The 12,831-nt window shown below is 37.2% G+C and overlaps 1 protein-coding gene and 1 pseudogene across 2 annotated transcripts in view; both read right to left on the minus strand.

Annotated features, from left to right (window-relative positions):
* LOC129770900 (zwei Ig domain protein zig-8) overlaps positions 1-12,831 on the minus strand; it is a 702,824-nt gene that overhangs the window by 512,355 nt on the left and 177,638 nt on the right. The gene's annotated exons all lie outside the window — the stretch shown is intronic.
* Positions 11,584-11,666, minus strand: LOC129772407 (U4 spliceosomal RNA; annotated as a pseudogene).

The raw sequence follows: 12,831 nt of genomic DNA on the forward strand, positions 1-12,831 counted from the left end.
TACAGACTACGGGATTGTAATATATAGCATATCAAACAAATCTTAGGAAATTTCCGATTCGATTGGTCTGCAAAAAATAGTTATTAATATAATATTAACTTTATTTCATAAAAGTGTGACCTGTTTTCTGATTTGGCACCCTTAATGTAAGACGTAGTCCTTCGTCAAAAGGAGGAGAGGGTGATCGAAGTTGCGTTACTTACTGTGTATTTGAGATAGGAAATTGCGTTACGTAGGGGAGGAGAAAATCCGGATTTGTAGCGTTGCCAACTTAAAACATCATGCGGCCCCAGCGTATTGTAGGTTGCTGAAAACGCATCATTCCTGATGAAATGATGATAAAATAATTGTTTAACTGGAACAAGCAATGGTGGTAGATTTGTTACGACACATTCACATTTGAAAAAGTATTAACGTCAAATTTTTTCGTGAAAGGGAATGTATCATTTGGGTGAATCTAGGTATGCATCGTGGTGGGGCTAGCAACCCCACCGGTATCGAAATCAAAGACGAAACCCTACGTCCTACATCGACAGAGTCCGTTAAATAAAATAAAATAAAAATTTAGTGCCCTCCGGTTAGTAAATATTTCAAATCATATTTTTATACCCATGCAGAATAAGTTCTCTTATATCGGAATTTCGGGCATGCGATCGAATTGTATGGAAGCGACCTGGTATAAGACTGTTGATAATTGTATTCTAGCATACCAAATAAAGTTACAGACTAGCCTACATAGTTCATTGCTTTGACCCAAACTCACTAAGGAATAAAACGGTAGCAGAAATTGAGTCCTGTTTATTTTGCATTAAGTCATTCACAATACTGTACAAACATTTTTATTTTTCAAATTATAAATTGTAAATAAATTACCGTATAATAACTCAGAATAACGTATAAACCTAGTACAAATTTGCCATTCTGAGGTCTATTTTTTTTATTTTTTTTATCCCATTTATTTATTTAAGGCTCATTAGCATTTCAGCTGTAACAGAGCCGAATTTTAATCGTGTACATGTCACATGGTTATCATATCTATAATTAGCACATTACACGTTCGCCAGTATTCCTTCTATACTATTACATATGGTACATTCACACAGTAGCCATTTAGGCGTAAGAGTATTCTGTCTGTTCTTCCATTATCCAGTTGGACCACCGGACAGCGGAGACAGTTGATTGATCATTGTTGAGTTATTTATAGAACAGTAGCCCGATGTGTCTGGCAGAGCAGAGCAGTTGTATGGATGAATCGATCTTATTTCGACCGTGGATCGATCTCCATCGCTAATGATTATTGCGTGGACGTAGCTATTCTGTAACAACACAAAGATGGTCAATGAGGGCCCTGAGTTATGAACTCACGATCGATCGCTTACTAAGCGAACGCGCAACCAATGTGGCTACGGAGACCCCCATTCTGAGGTCTATGACTTGATAAAAAAAAATAGTTTGATGAAAATCCTGTTACAAGAGCCACAAGGTGGACAATTATTCCCTTGATTGATAATTGCTTTCCCAATATTACAAGCAGACAAAATCATTCAATAGGTATACCAACAATGCGACGAAAACCAGAAGCGGACAATAACTGTCGCCGAACACTGGAACCGTAAAATTTCCATACATAATGACATTTTCAAAGGTGTCACCGTTCGTCACCGTCATGTCATGTCAACCATCGACAATAACCCACTTATATGTCAGTGGTCGCGCGAACGGTCGCAAGTCTAGATTTCCTTCTCGTCGCCAAGAACACAAAAGCCGGCAGGCTCAACCGTTGAGAGCAATAAAGTCATTTGCTGGCAGAGCCCCATAAACTATATCAGCGACACAATAAAATTATAACTTTTATCATTAAACTTGCTGTTTTAATTAGCATCATATAGACCACGTCGTCCGTAGCCGAATGTGAGAACTTTCTTGGCTTGGCTTTCGCAAATCGTCGAACGACGGTAAGGGCGAGCTACAGCCCCACTCCCACCTCGTGGGAGTGCCAAATCCTTGCAATCGGTGGAGCGTGAGCGTCTTGCCACACGCCATGCATATCCTCACACGAAATCACTTTAATTAGAAATTTTGAATGAGCATGACAATTACTCACCAGTGTATGTAAAAGTGGGCACAATTTAAATCGCTCGTGCCGTGTGTTCGTTTCCACTTCAACTTCCCCTGTCATGGTTCGTTTGGGGGCCCAAAGCGCGTTAGGATAGACAGGAGAGCGGAACGAAATTTAAATTATCCTCCCCCCGAAAACGAACGTGTTAGAATGTGTGAGCGGAATGCATGACCGGGTGGCGTTTGGGTAGGTGGTGGTGGTGGAATGTTTTTGAATAAATAACCGTTTAAACTTCATTTCCACTTGCATCCCCACCTACCTACTGCTCCGCGTCGAGAGGTGCGGAACTTTTCGAGCAGCTCTGGATGCTAACAAGAGCGAAGTAAGAAAAATGAACGGTCATTTTCGTGTTTTTCGGTGGAAAGGGGGAACTGTGGGGGAAGGTAAAAGGATCACTTTAATGGGACGGGAAGAAGGGCGAATGGAAATTCATTTGGTGCACGCGAAAAGCACGCTTTCGCTTTGCACTTTTGGTCGTTGGAAAAATTCAATCTAAACAGAATGGAAAGGAAGCAGTCTTTCAGCAGGTGCTTTTTCGCTCCACTGGAGGCGGAAAAATGAAGCGGATGCCACGCGAGAAGGAGAGAGAGAGAGTGGAAAAAAGGTTAAAAGGGTTTGCTTTTCGTTTTAAAATTGAAATAATTTTCAATAATAATTGGGGCGCACGGAGCGAACGATGCAAGAAAAATAAATCCAGGACAGTAAGTTATTGATCGTTTTGGTGGAATAAGCGGTACGATGAATAGGAGGAAAAAAGCGAACAATCGCGTGTCAAGATCTGACCATTTTCAGGAAAATAGATGAATGGTAGATCCTTACGGAAATTTTTCCTGGCAAAATTTTATATACTGGCGGAATTCTCCTCTAGATGGAAAGGAATTCAGCAAGGCCGAGTTAAGCCCTACGATTCCGCTCCAGGTAAGACTCCATCGTCGAGAAATATCTTTGTGGGTCGAGCCGTTCTTATTCTTCATCCTCTTGAACGCAACTGCTGAAAGGAATGAATGGAAGAAGTACCGGAGGGGAGTTGACGTGATTCTTCCTTCCCTTTCCCATAATGATTTCTCTGTGTTGTATAATTAATTAGAGAGATTAAGTGAAATAAAACAGTCGCTGCCATTTTCTGTGGCAGAACTTCACTTCGAGAGGTGCTCAACGGTAAGATTGGAAGCCAGGCGTAGGAAAATTCACACGATGTGTGTGTGTGTGTGTTTGGGTAACAAAAGTGGTGTTTCGGGTAGTGATGGCGAATGAGACGAAGGGGGCACCTCCTTTCTCAGTGTGCCCTAGTCTGACCTTTCAAATCCGCTCCGTAACGTCTCTCGACGGGGGGACCTAAAATGCCAACGAAAGGATTTTGGAAATTACTGCCAAATTAATGTCACGATGTCGATGCTGACGACTCATTATACGACGCCGAAATTGGAAGAAATTGGAGCCGAGAAAGCTCTGTGGATGGGGTTTATTTTATGACCTATGCTGACATTGACTGGTTGGAAGTAAGATAATAATAATGGCTGGGTTGGTCTCGAAAGCTGGCTTAGCGGAAAAGTAATCGTCGATAAGGACACCTTGGAATCATTAATACCATTCAATTTCTTGTTTTGTGGAAATTAATTTCCATTCTATATATATTTCAATTCTACATGAGGTAAAAAGTTGTGCTGCGATAGGTTTTCCATTTGATTTAAAGCCTTGTGGGTTCTGTACAAGATGTCGCTGATAACCTGTGATATCGAGTTGAAATCAATAGTGCATGTGTGCAATCATTTCTTTTCTGAACGATAAAAATCATATTCAATTGTTTTTTTTTCTAGCCAGAGGATCCATTACGGACATGCTTCACTCTTCTTGCATGCTGAAAATCCGGACACCGTATTGAGAGATTTTTTTTTGCAGATACATATGCGCTGCAATTGTCAAAAGCGGGGCACTCTTGCTTTATATAGCGGTTAACGTCTCAAATTATCATACCAAGGGTCCGAGTCCGTTTCCAGTTCTGAGCATGTTTCTTTCGTCAAAGAAATTTCCTCCGACTTGCACTGTAGTCACGCGTATTCTAGAGTTTGCAACTAAGAATACATTCAAGGTGTATTGTTTGGCATAGAAATCTCAACTAAGTACTAACAGAAATTACACAAGTAATACGTTGTAATACGTTGAGACGGCTAAGCTCCACTAGGAACGTTAGTGACATTAAAGAAGAAGAAGTCCGCTCAGGGTATACTTTGAATTTTTCAATAAATTGTTGCCCAAACGAACATTACCATATTTCTCTCTTAAACATCAACTGTATTCTTAAAGTAACAGCCATGGGCTATGAGTACTCGAGCAATGTCCATTGCACAATGGTCCAAAAGATGCATTCAAGTGGAAATTAGCATTTAGAGCTCGACAGTTATTCTCTGGACAAAAACTGTCTTAGACAAAGTTATTACATATAATAGAGCGCTTATTTTTATGTTATCAAAATAGGGGGACCAAACTTGTCGATTAAATAAGAAATATAACTTTCTTATCTTTATAGATAGAGGTAAATATAGTTCGACAATGTTGTAGTCCCAGTTATTTGAGACATCTTTGTAGAACAAAGTTTTTTCTATCTCTTGAAATAACCGATATAGCGCCTTTTTCCTAAGTTGCGTCAGGTTCAGCATTAGAAAAAACTGTTTTTTTGCTCTAACTTTTATATTCCAAATTCTACATACAAACTGTATTCGGAAGACTTTTAGAACATACTAATACAAACATTTTTCGACGCAGAACTTGTCAATATCTCAACTTCACTCAAATTTATTGATATTTCATCCCAAAAAATACGCTCGCTTCAATCGCTCGCCATTCTTTGTGGGGCAAACATAAACAAAGTTTATTGGCGGCATTTGAAAGAGCAGAGTTCACTTTACATAATGTGTGATTTTCAAAACTATGCTATTTTTCGTGTTTGAGTAAATTAAAATTTAAATCATGAGTTTTTGGGTGAAAAACCATCAATAACTTTAAGTAGGATTAGGATATTGACAAGTTCTGCACCGCAAAATGTCGGTCTTAATAAGCTCTAAAAGTCGTACCAAGACAGCTTTGAAGTAGAATTCGAAATATAACAGTTAGAGCAAAAAACCCGCTTTTTCATGGTCACCCTAATGCAGCTTAGGAAAAAAGCGCTAAATCGATTATAGTAAAGGATAGAAAAAAGCTTTAGCCTACAAAGTTGTTGAAGATGAAGAATAGAAGGTGGGAAGATTCACGGGTTTTGGTTGTGTTAAACTTTGGTTGCATTAGTAGCCAGGAAGATAAGAAGTTCACATACCTGGCATACCAGTCAGTTACTCAAATGGTACAAAATTGAAAGTGTCAACGAATAACGTTGCAAAACGATATACAGAAACTAATCACATGTTTCCAAAACACATTTTTCGCATTATGCAGAAACACGAACTAAAATGTTTAATTTTTTCTTTTATTTCTTCTTATGTCAGAAGTATTATTCTAATGTCTACTATGTTCGGGTTTTAGAGCAACTTCATGGAAGTTTATCTCTTGTCAGCAATTGTAATTACTTTTTTCACAATTAGGGTGCTGAAAACTTCATTCGTCTAAAACTAAGATGCAAACGGAAAACTTTTCGTCTCAATCTAGGTCAAACGGAGTCAATTAAATTTAATTTTCAAGTGCATTCTACATGAACAAAACATGCAACCCTTCTTTCCATGAACTGTTAAATGTTTATCCGTCAAAGGAACAACAGATTCTGTGACTCTGACTTTGTTCATTTACGTTTTTGGTCGACTTAACGAGAAGTAAAATTGAATAGAAATTAAGTTTAGTTAAGAAGTTGGAAGCTAGCCATTGTAGTAGTATAGGTAAACCCACGTGTAAAAATGGTGTAATAGTGTTTGTAAGAGAAGAGCAAAGCACACGTAAATAGATCAATTCACTTATCAGACTGTTTTGCGCTGATTGACACGAGTCTTTGAATACATTTGAAAAAAAAATAACAATTCAATACTCAAGTAAAATGTATGAACGATATGTTCCGATGAACAATTGCAAATCTATATATATATATATATATATATATATATATATATATATATATATATATATATATATATATATATATATATATATATATATAAAATTCTCGTGTCACGATGTTCGTGGTCGATCTCCTCCGAAACGGCTCGACCGATTTTCATGAAGCTGTGCACTGAAAACTTGGTAGGCATGAGAATAGGACGTAAACTATATATGAATATATGATACCGCTAGGGTACCGATTACCATATGTTTTATACCGATTAGGGTGGCCCTATGCAAAAAAAAAATCTAAATAATTTTTATTTCTTTTTTTTTATAAGTTTGGCATAAAAGTACATATAACCTCAAAGGTTTACCGCCATTTCCTATTTTTTATCGCGATTTTAGTATTTTGGTATAAATAATATCAAAATAATCAACACGTAGATTGTTTTTCAAAGAGAACGAATGTCATCCGACCTTGAAACGCAATGCGTATAGACGTCATTGAGCTTCGTGTTCCATTTCTGTGAAGCGTAAACTGTTATGAATTTTCGAGTGAAATAAACACGCTTTTCAAACAAAAATTTTAAATGAACTATGGCTCTATTGTGTGTTCTGTGTAACAGAATAACACATTCTTTACAGGTAGGGAAAATATCGGACGAAAATAGTCTCTGATAATTATTTTATATTCTGGATAATATTTTGGCTGAAATACAAGGAGATTTATAGAAAAATAGTTGAGTTAGGGTCAAGGCTATGTCTACTAAGTATTCAAACAGCATCGAATGAACATTTTCATTCAAATTTCAACAATTTAAATTGCTTTCGGGTCTGCTAATGACGAAATATGGGTGATTGTTCGATATTGTTACCACAAACATAGCCTTTTTTTATAGTCTTGCATGGCAGATGGAAACTGTACGATGCATTTTCTTAAAGATTTCATCAACGACACGACCGCAAGCCTAGGTGGATGTCCAATATATCAACGAATAATAACTGATAATGACGGACAATCATTCATAAAAATTAACAACGCAGACATTGACATGGAAAACCGTTCAGTAGTGCCATATTCGCCTCAGCTGAGCAAAACATTCGATGAAGAGCAACAAATTTGCAACAACGAAATTTATTCCTTTTATTAATTTACATTTAACGTTCAAGAGAACAAACATGTCAGATTCGTGGATGAAATACATCGGGAATGGAATACAAGGACTATTTTGTGTGTTTTTTAAATTTTTGTCATCGACTTGGCGCTCTATACCTCGGTATGTCAAACACAAGTATGAAAGAAAGAGTAACGAACGTTTCAAGTATGTGTAGATCTTTAAAACATTGAAACACACTTACAATACATTAGTTATTTGTTATTTTACAATCAAAATATTCACTAGAAATAATTTTTATGGCAGTACAACGTTAGCCGGGTCAGCTAGTATAAATATATATAGAAGGTGCATTTGCATATGATTCTGATTATACGCGACAGAATGAGCAAATTTATAACACATGCGAAATTATAACATGAGCAAATTTATAACACATGCGAATTGGAGCCTCTTTGGTATTAACAAGTTCTTCCGCATAGTAACTCGATGTTGATAATTGCTTAATATTTTCCTTCGTTGATCGTATTGTTTTCACATATTCACGTTGGAGAGCCTTAACCCTTTCCTTCGTGGCCGAGGCATTCTGATTGAATGTAATACTTTTTCGTTTACTGTTTTTGAAGGCATAGGCAGTGTTTCGAGCTCTGCAATACAATTTTCTTACCCAATGTTGAAGTTGCTAAAACTAACATTATAGACCCATTAAACGTAAAAAAAATAATTATTGTATTGATATCAACACAATTTTATTCTATTGATTTTCATGACATGAAACCAGTCTTCCGACAAACACTTACACATGTCCACCCGATGTGAAAATTACATGTCTTTGTTTGAATTCAAACATGATTTTCGCTAGTGTTGAATGTCTATCCCAAACGCGAACAATGATACACAAACATAAACATTGTAAACAAACACGATGTTCATAATTCACGAACATCATGTACAAACATATCACCCGATGTCGCAGTATTCATTGCTTTCGTTTCGTTTCTTTTCACGCACGGAAAGAAATTATTCATCCTAAAATATTTCTTCGTAGAATACTTTTTCACAGAAACGAACTTGAAATTTAGTTCGCATTACAAAAATTGCATGAACTAAGAGGCTATGAGTTCATGCACATTTTGCAAGTCTGATTATATAATCCTTGGTTTCGTGCAAAGAAAACATTCTCTGAATAGAAAGAAGTTTCTATGAGATTTTTTTGCGTGCATGTTGCCAATTGAAGTCTGGGGAAGCGACTGCACCATTGTCATGATAAATGCTTCCCTTCCCTTTTCATATCAACGCACCAACACACCGTGTGTTGAGTGGTGGTGGTGTGCTGTCTAATTCGCTTCTTTTACTCTACACACTGCTGTTGCTTGGGATGAAAATGCGAGAGAAACTGAACATCATGTTTGAACATCATGGGAAACAAACATGACACATTCTTAAACAACGGGTACAACAAATAATGTTTGTCTGCAAACATAAAACTGCGAGAGTAGGGAGAACACTGTTCGTTTCGTACCCAGTGTTCAATGTGAAACACGGAAGACTGCATGAAACGCTATGACTCGGGAATAACATTTTATTGAGTGGTTTTTATAGCTGTGTCGATGATGCAGTCTGGCATCAGGGTCGAAAAATAACGATGCTTTCACCAATATAAACAAAACCATTGCCGAAGATTGAAAAATGAAAGTTTAACTTTCAGAGCACTAGCTCGAGTTTTCCTACGTTTTTCACTATACAGTGCGACAGCAGATGAAAATTTCGTATCTTGTGAGTAATCGATTAGAGTTTGGTTGATATTACTTGATGGGAAGTGTGCGAAAACGATAATTTTCTTCACACTGTTTCGCAAAATTATTTATTTTCGGGCGAGGGGTGAGGAAGGGAGATTAAAGAAATGAGCGCCATTGTGGCAGCCATTTGTGGCTAGCTTCCACCTTTACCTTATGAATGGTGTAGTATGAGTGCGTTTAGAATTCTCGTTATTTCTGTTGGTTTGACTATTCGTAATCGTTATTGCTCATTTCACTACAAAGAAAACAAACGTGGCTACGTTGTGGATGTGAAGAAACGTAAACGAAAATACATGTTTTATCCTGTCTTGCTTAATAGGGGCGTCTTGCCCGGATTGCTCATGTAATACGTTTTTTCGTAAATTGTGACGAAATACTAAACGAAAACCAAGTTTGATAAATTAAATTTCGAAAATTCGAAACTGTCCTCGAGCCTTCTAATCTGATAGAGAACAATTCATCTCCCAAGCACGAATGTCGCCACCAGACGTCGACAAGGTACAATTGTCATCGCGGATATCAGCAGCGGGAATGAACAGCGTTTGACAGGAAAAAAATTCGGAAAAACTTGGGTGAACAAAAAGTATTATTTTCTATTTCAATTATAGATTCCTATATGAATTTGGAATAATATTTTTTAATCCAAGGGTAAATCACGCGTTCGAAATAGATCTGTCACCTGCGAGTAACTATCGGAGCATACCTGAAATGAGAGAGAGAATAAAAATATGTGTGAATGATTTTGTTTCATGTAGGGGAAGGGTGGTAAAGACGGACACCCTAAGTAAAAGTTGATTTTTTTCGTGAATTTTACAAACAAATGTATAGCTATCTCACCACAAATTGATAGTCTAGGTCTCTTTTTAAAATAAAATTTATCTTTGAGGCAGGAATTTTAAAAAATGAATGTGTCCGGCATCTTTGAAAAAATAAGATTGAGTCGGGAAAGACGGACACTTGGCGGGAAGGACGGACACCTGGGGTGAGAAAGATGGATACTAACTGAAAATTCAAGTTCATGTACTCGATCAGTTTTGAAGGTCTTCAAATATCTCTAAAAATGATCTAATAAAAAGGCTAGACTTAAATCACATAGAAGGGCTTGTAATTTTTCTCATTTTTTCATGTCTAAAATAGCTTCCGGCATTCGGAAGGACATATTCGGATTACGTCTCAAAAGCTACCCTGCTGATTCGTCCATGATATGTGGCTGCAAATGCAAACGTAGTTAGTGGGAATCTGTTAATAAAAGAAGGAGGAGATAATCAAATTGGTAGCAAAACGAAATGTTTGTCTTTTGTCGGTATAGTGTCCGTCTTACCCGACTTAATTAATATTTTATTTTACTCAATATTTTTGGAGTAAAAATGAAAAAAAAAACTTCACCGCTAATTCGATAAAATGGAAGAGAAGCGATGGTAGAAGATTCACGTAACGAAAAATACCCCAAAAAATTACTGCCATACGAATAAAACACAAATTTCTGCATAACTCGAGAACTAATCAAGCACCCGAAACCAAATTTGGCATGTAGAGGTTTTAGGGTGCAATAAATATTTCTGTGATCGTTAAACACTCCTTCCCCCTCTCTAAGGGGACGCTGCCATACAAATGAAACACAAATCTCTGCAAATCTCTCGAGTACTAATCAAGCAAATCGAGCCAAATTTGGCATTTGGAGGTTTCTATCGTGAATCAACACTACTCCCCTCTCTCTAAGGGGGAGGGTGGGCTTCGAAAGTGGAAATTGATTTCAATGTGATAAAACTCACTCCTATAGCTTCTTCTATACATATAAATGAAAATGGTTCGCCGAATGTGTTGATAGGAGCAAAAGTCGAGAAAGGAATTGTCCGATTTAGGGCAATTTCTTTATTCCGATTTCATTATTCTATCATATTTTCTGTATCAGACATTTATTCCATGTAACGGAGAAACATGTTATTTGCAAGTGGTTGGAAAATCTTGAACGAGAATTGTGTTTGAAAACAGTCCCCTAATAATAATATTATAATGACGAGTTTTGATAGAAGTACTAGGATCTTTATAGTAAAAGGTAATTGTAAAGGGTAGATTAGAAGATCAATTAATAAACAGTTATGTGATTGGACCCATGAACGTGTGCTTAGTAAGAAAACGTGAATAACGATACATAAATTTTCGGCGGGACGAAGTTTGCCGGGTCAGCTAATTCAAAATAAAAATGTTATTTATCAATTATACAGGGGTGCCCGTCTTTCCTACCCTGTCCGTTTTTCCCGACTTTCCTTTATATGTCCGGTGTAAAGCAAAGTTGGAAAGATTAAAAGAAATAGAACGAAAACCGGAGGAAAGTGGAACTGAATATAATCGGAAAAGCGTTGAAAAAGAAGGAAGAAAAGTACTAGTACAAAGTTTTGAAAAAGAAAGTACTTTGTGAGTAAAGCTAATGGTAATTAATTAATTTTACATATGAGAAAGAAAAAATTATGGATGGGTTATACCTATGCTATAGCCGCAAGGTTGACGAAGGACTGCCGTTGGCTTATTAATCAATTTTATTTCTTCAATTAGCAATAATCCCACCTCGGATGTTCCTCAATGGATACGATATCGCCGATGCGCAGAGCTATCTTTTGTGTGTATTGATTAAATTAGTGAATGAATGAAACTATTTACGAATTCAATTGCAAACAAATCCCAATTTAAGTCAATTCATGCAATATGGTAGTAGTTATCGCAGCAAATGGTTATCAACATTTTGCCTAATCATCAAACGGTTTGCGTAGAAGTTCAGTGAGCTGGCGACATGAAGCGATATCTTCCAATGTAGTCTTGAATAATCGAGCCAAAGCGTTGCATTTGTACCCGCTTTTGTAGACCGTGATAGCAAAACGAATTCCGGAATGTACAAATGCATGAGTGTATAAAAGTATTGCCAACTTGAATGTATCTGCAATGTCGATTTTCCCAACTCCTTGGTTTCGGAATCTGTATTGAGAAAACACATTCCGGTTTGCAAAAACGCAAACGAGTACAAAAGATCCCACTGCCGTTGCCCCCAGGCTTCATGATTTTGAAGTCTGTTTGGGGAAACATTCCGATTTCCAGAAACGCAAGCGAGTACAAAAGTACCCACAGCTTGCATCTATTTTGCAATGTCGAGTTCCCCAGGCTTCGTGGTTTTGAAAGCTGTGTTGGGGAAACATTCCAATTTGCAGAAACGCAAACGAGTATAAAAGCTTTCGCTACTTGCATCTAATTTCCTATGCCGATTTCCACAGGCTCCATGGTTTTGAAGTCTGTGTTAGGGAAACTTTCATCCAATTCAGCGATCGTACCTCAATCGTTGCGCAATCATAACTGAGTGGATTTCCGGGCGGCACTCGCTTATATACCGATTGGTGTGATTTCAATAGCCTGTTTTGAAAACAATTTTAGGGCTATTGAAACAAGTTTTTGGATCGAAACGTAACAAGCATGAAACGCGTAGACATTTTATCTTTCGGATGAAGTGTTTATCATACCATTTTGTTCAGTTGTTTAGGAGCTATTAACGCTCAAAATTTCGTTCTTAATGTGTTCCGGATCACCGAGGGAAATTCGAGGGAAACTACTAAATGATACTTAATCAAATTCTTCGGAGTATGATAAAAAAGCGTGTGACTTGTTTGGGAGTCGAAATCTGAAAGAAAGTTTATTTCAACCAACTACTCTGGCAGCAATTTGTTTATCCTGCTAAATGCTGAATACACGTGTAAATGAAATTATTTAAAGTGTCTATACAATATACTCA

Source organism: Toxorhynchites rutilus, chromosome 2, assembly GCF_029784135.1.
Source record: "Toxorhynchites rutilus septentrionalis strain SRP chromosome 2, ASM2978413v1, whole genome shotgun sequence".
NCBI lineage: Eukaryota > Metazoa > Arthropoda > Insecta > Diptera > Culicidae > Toxorhynchites > Toxorhynchites rutilus.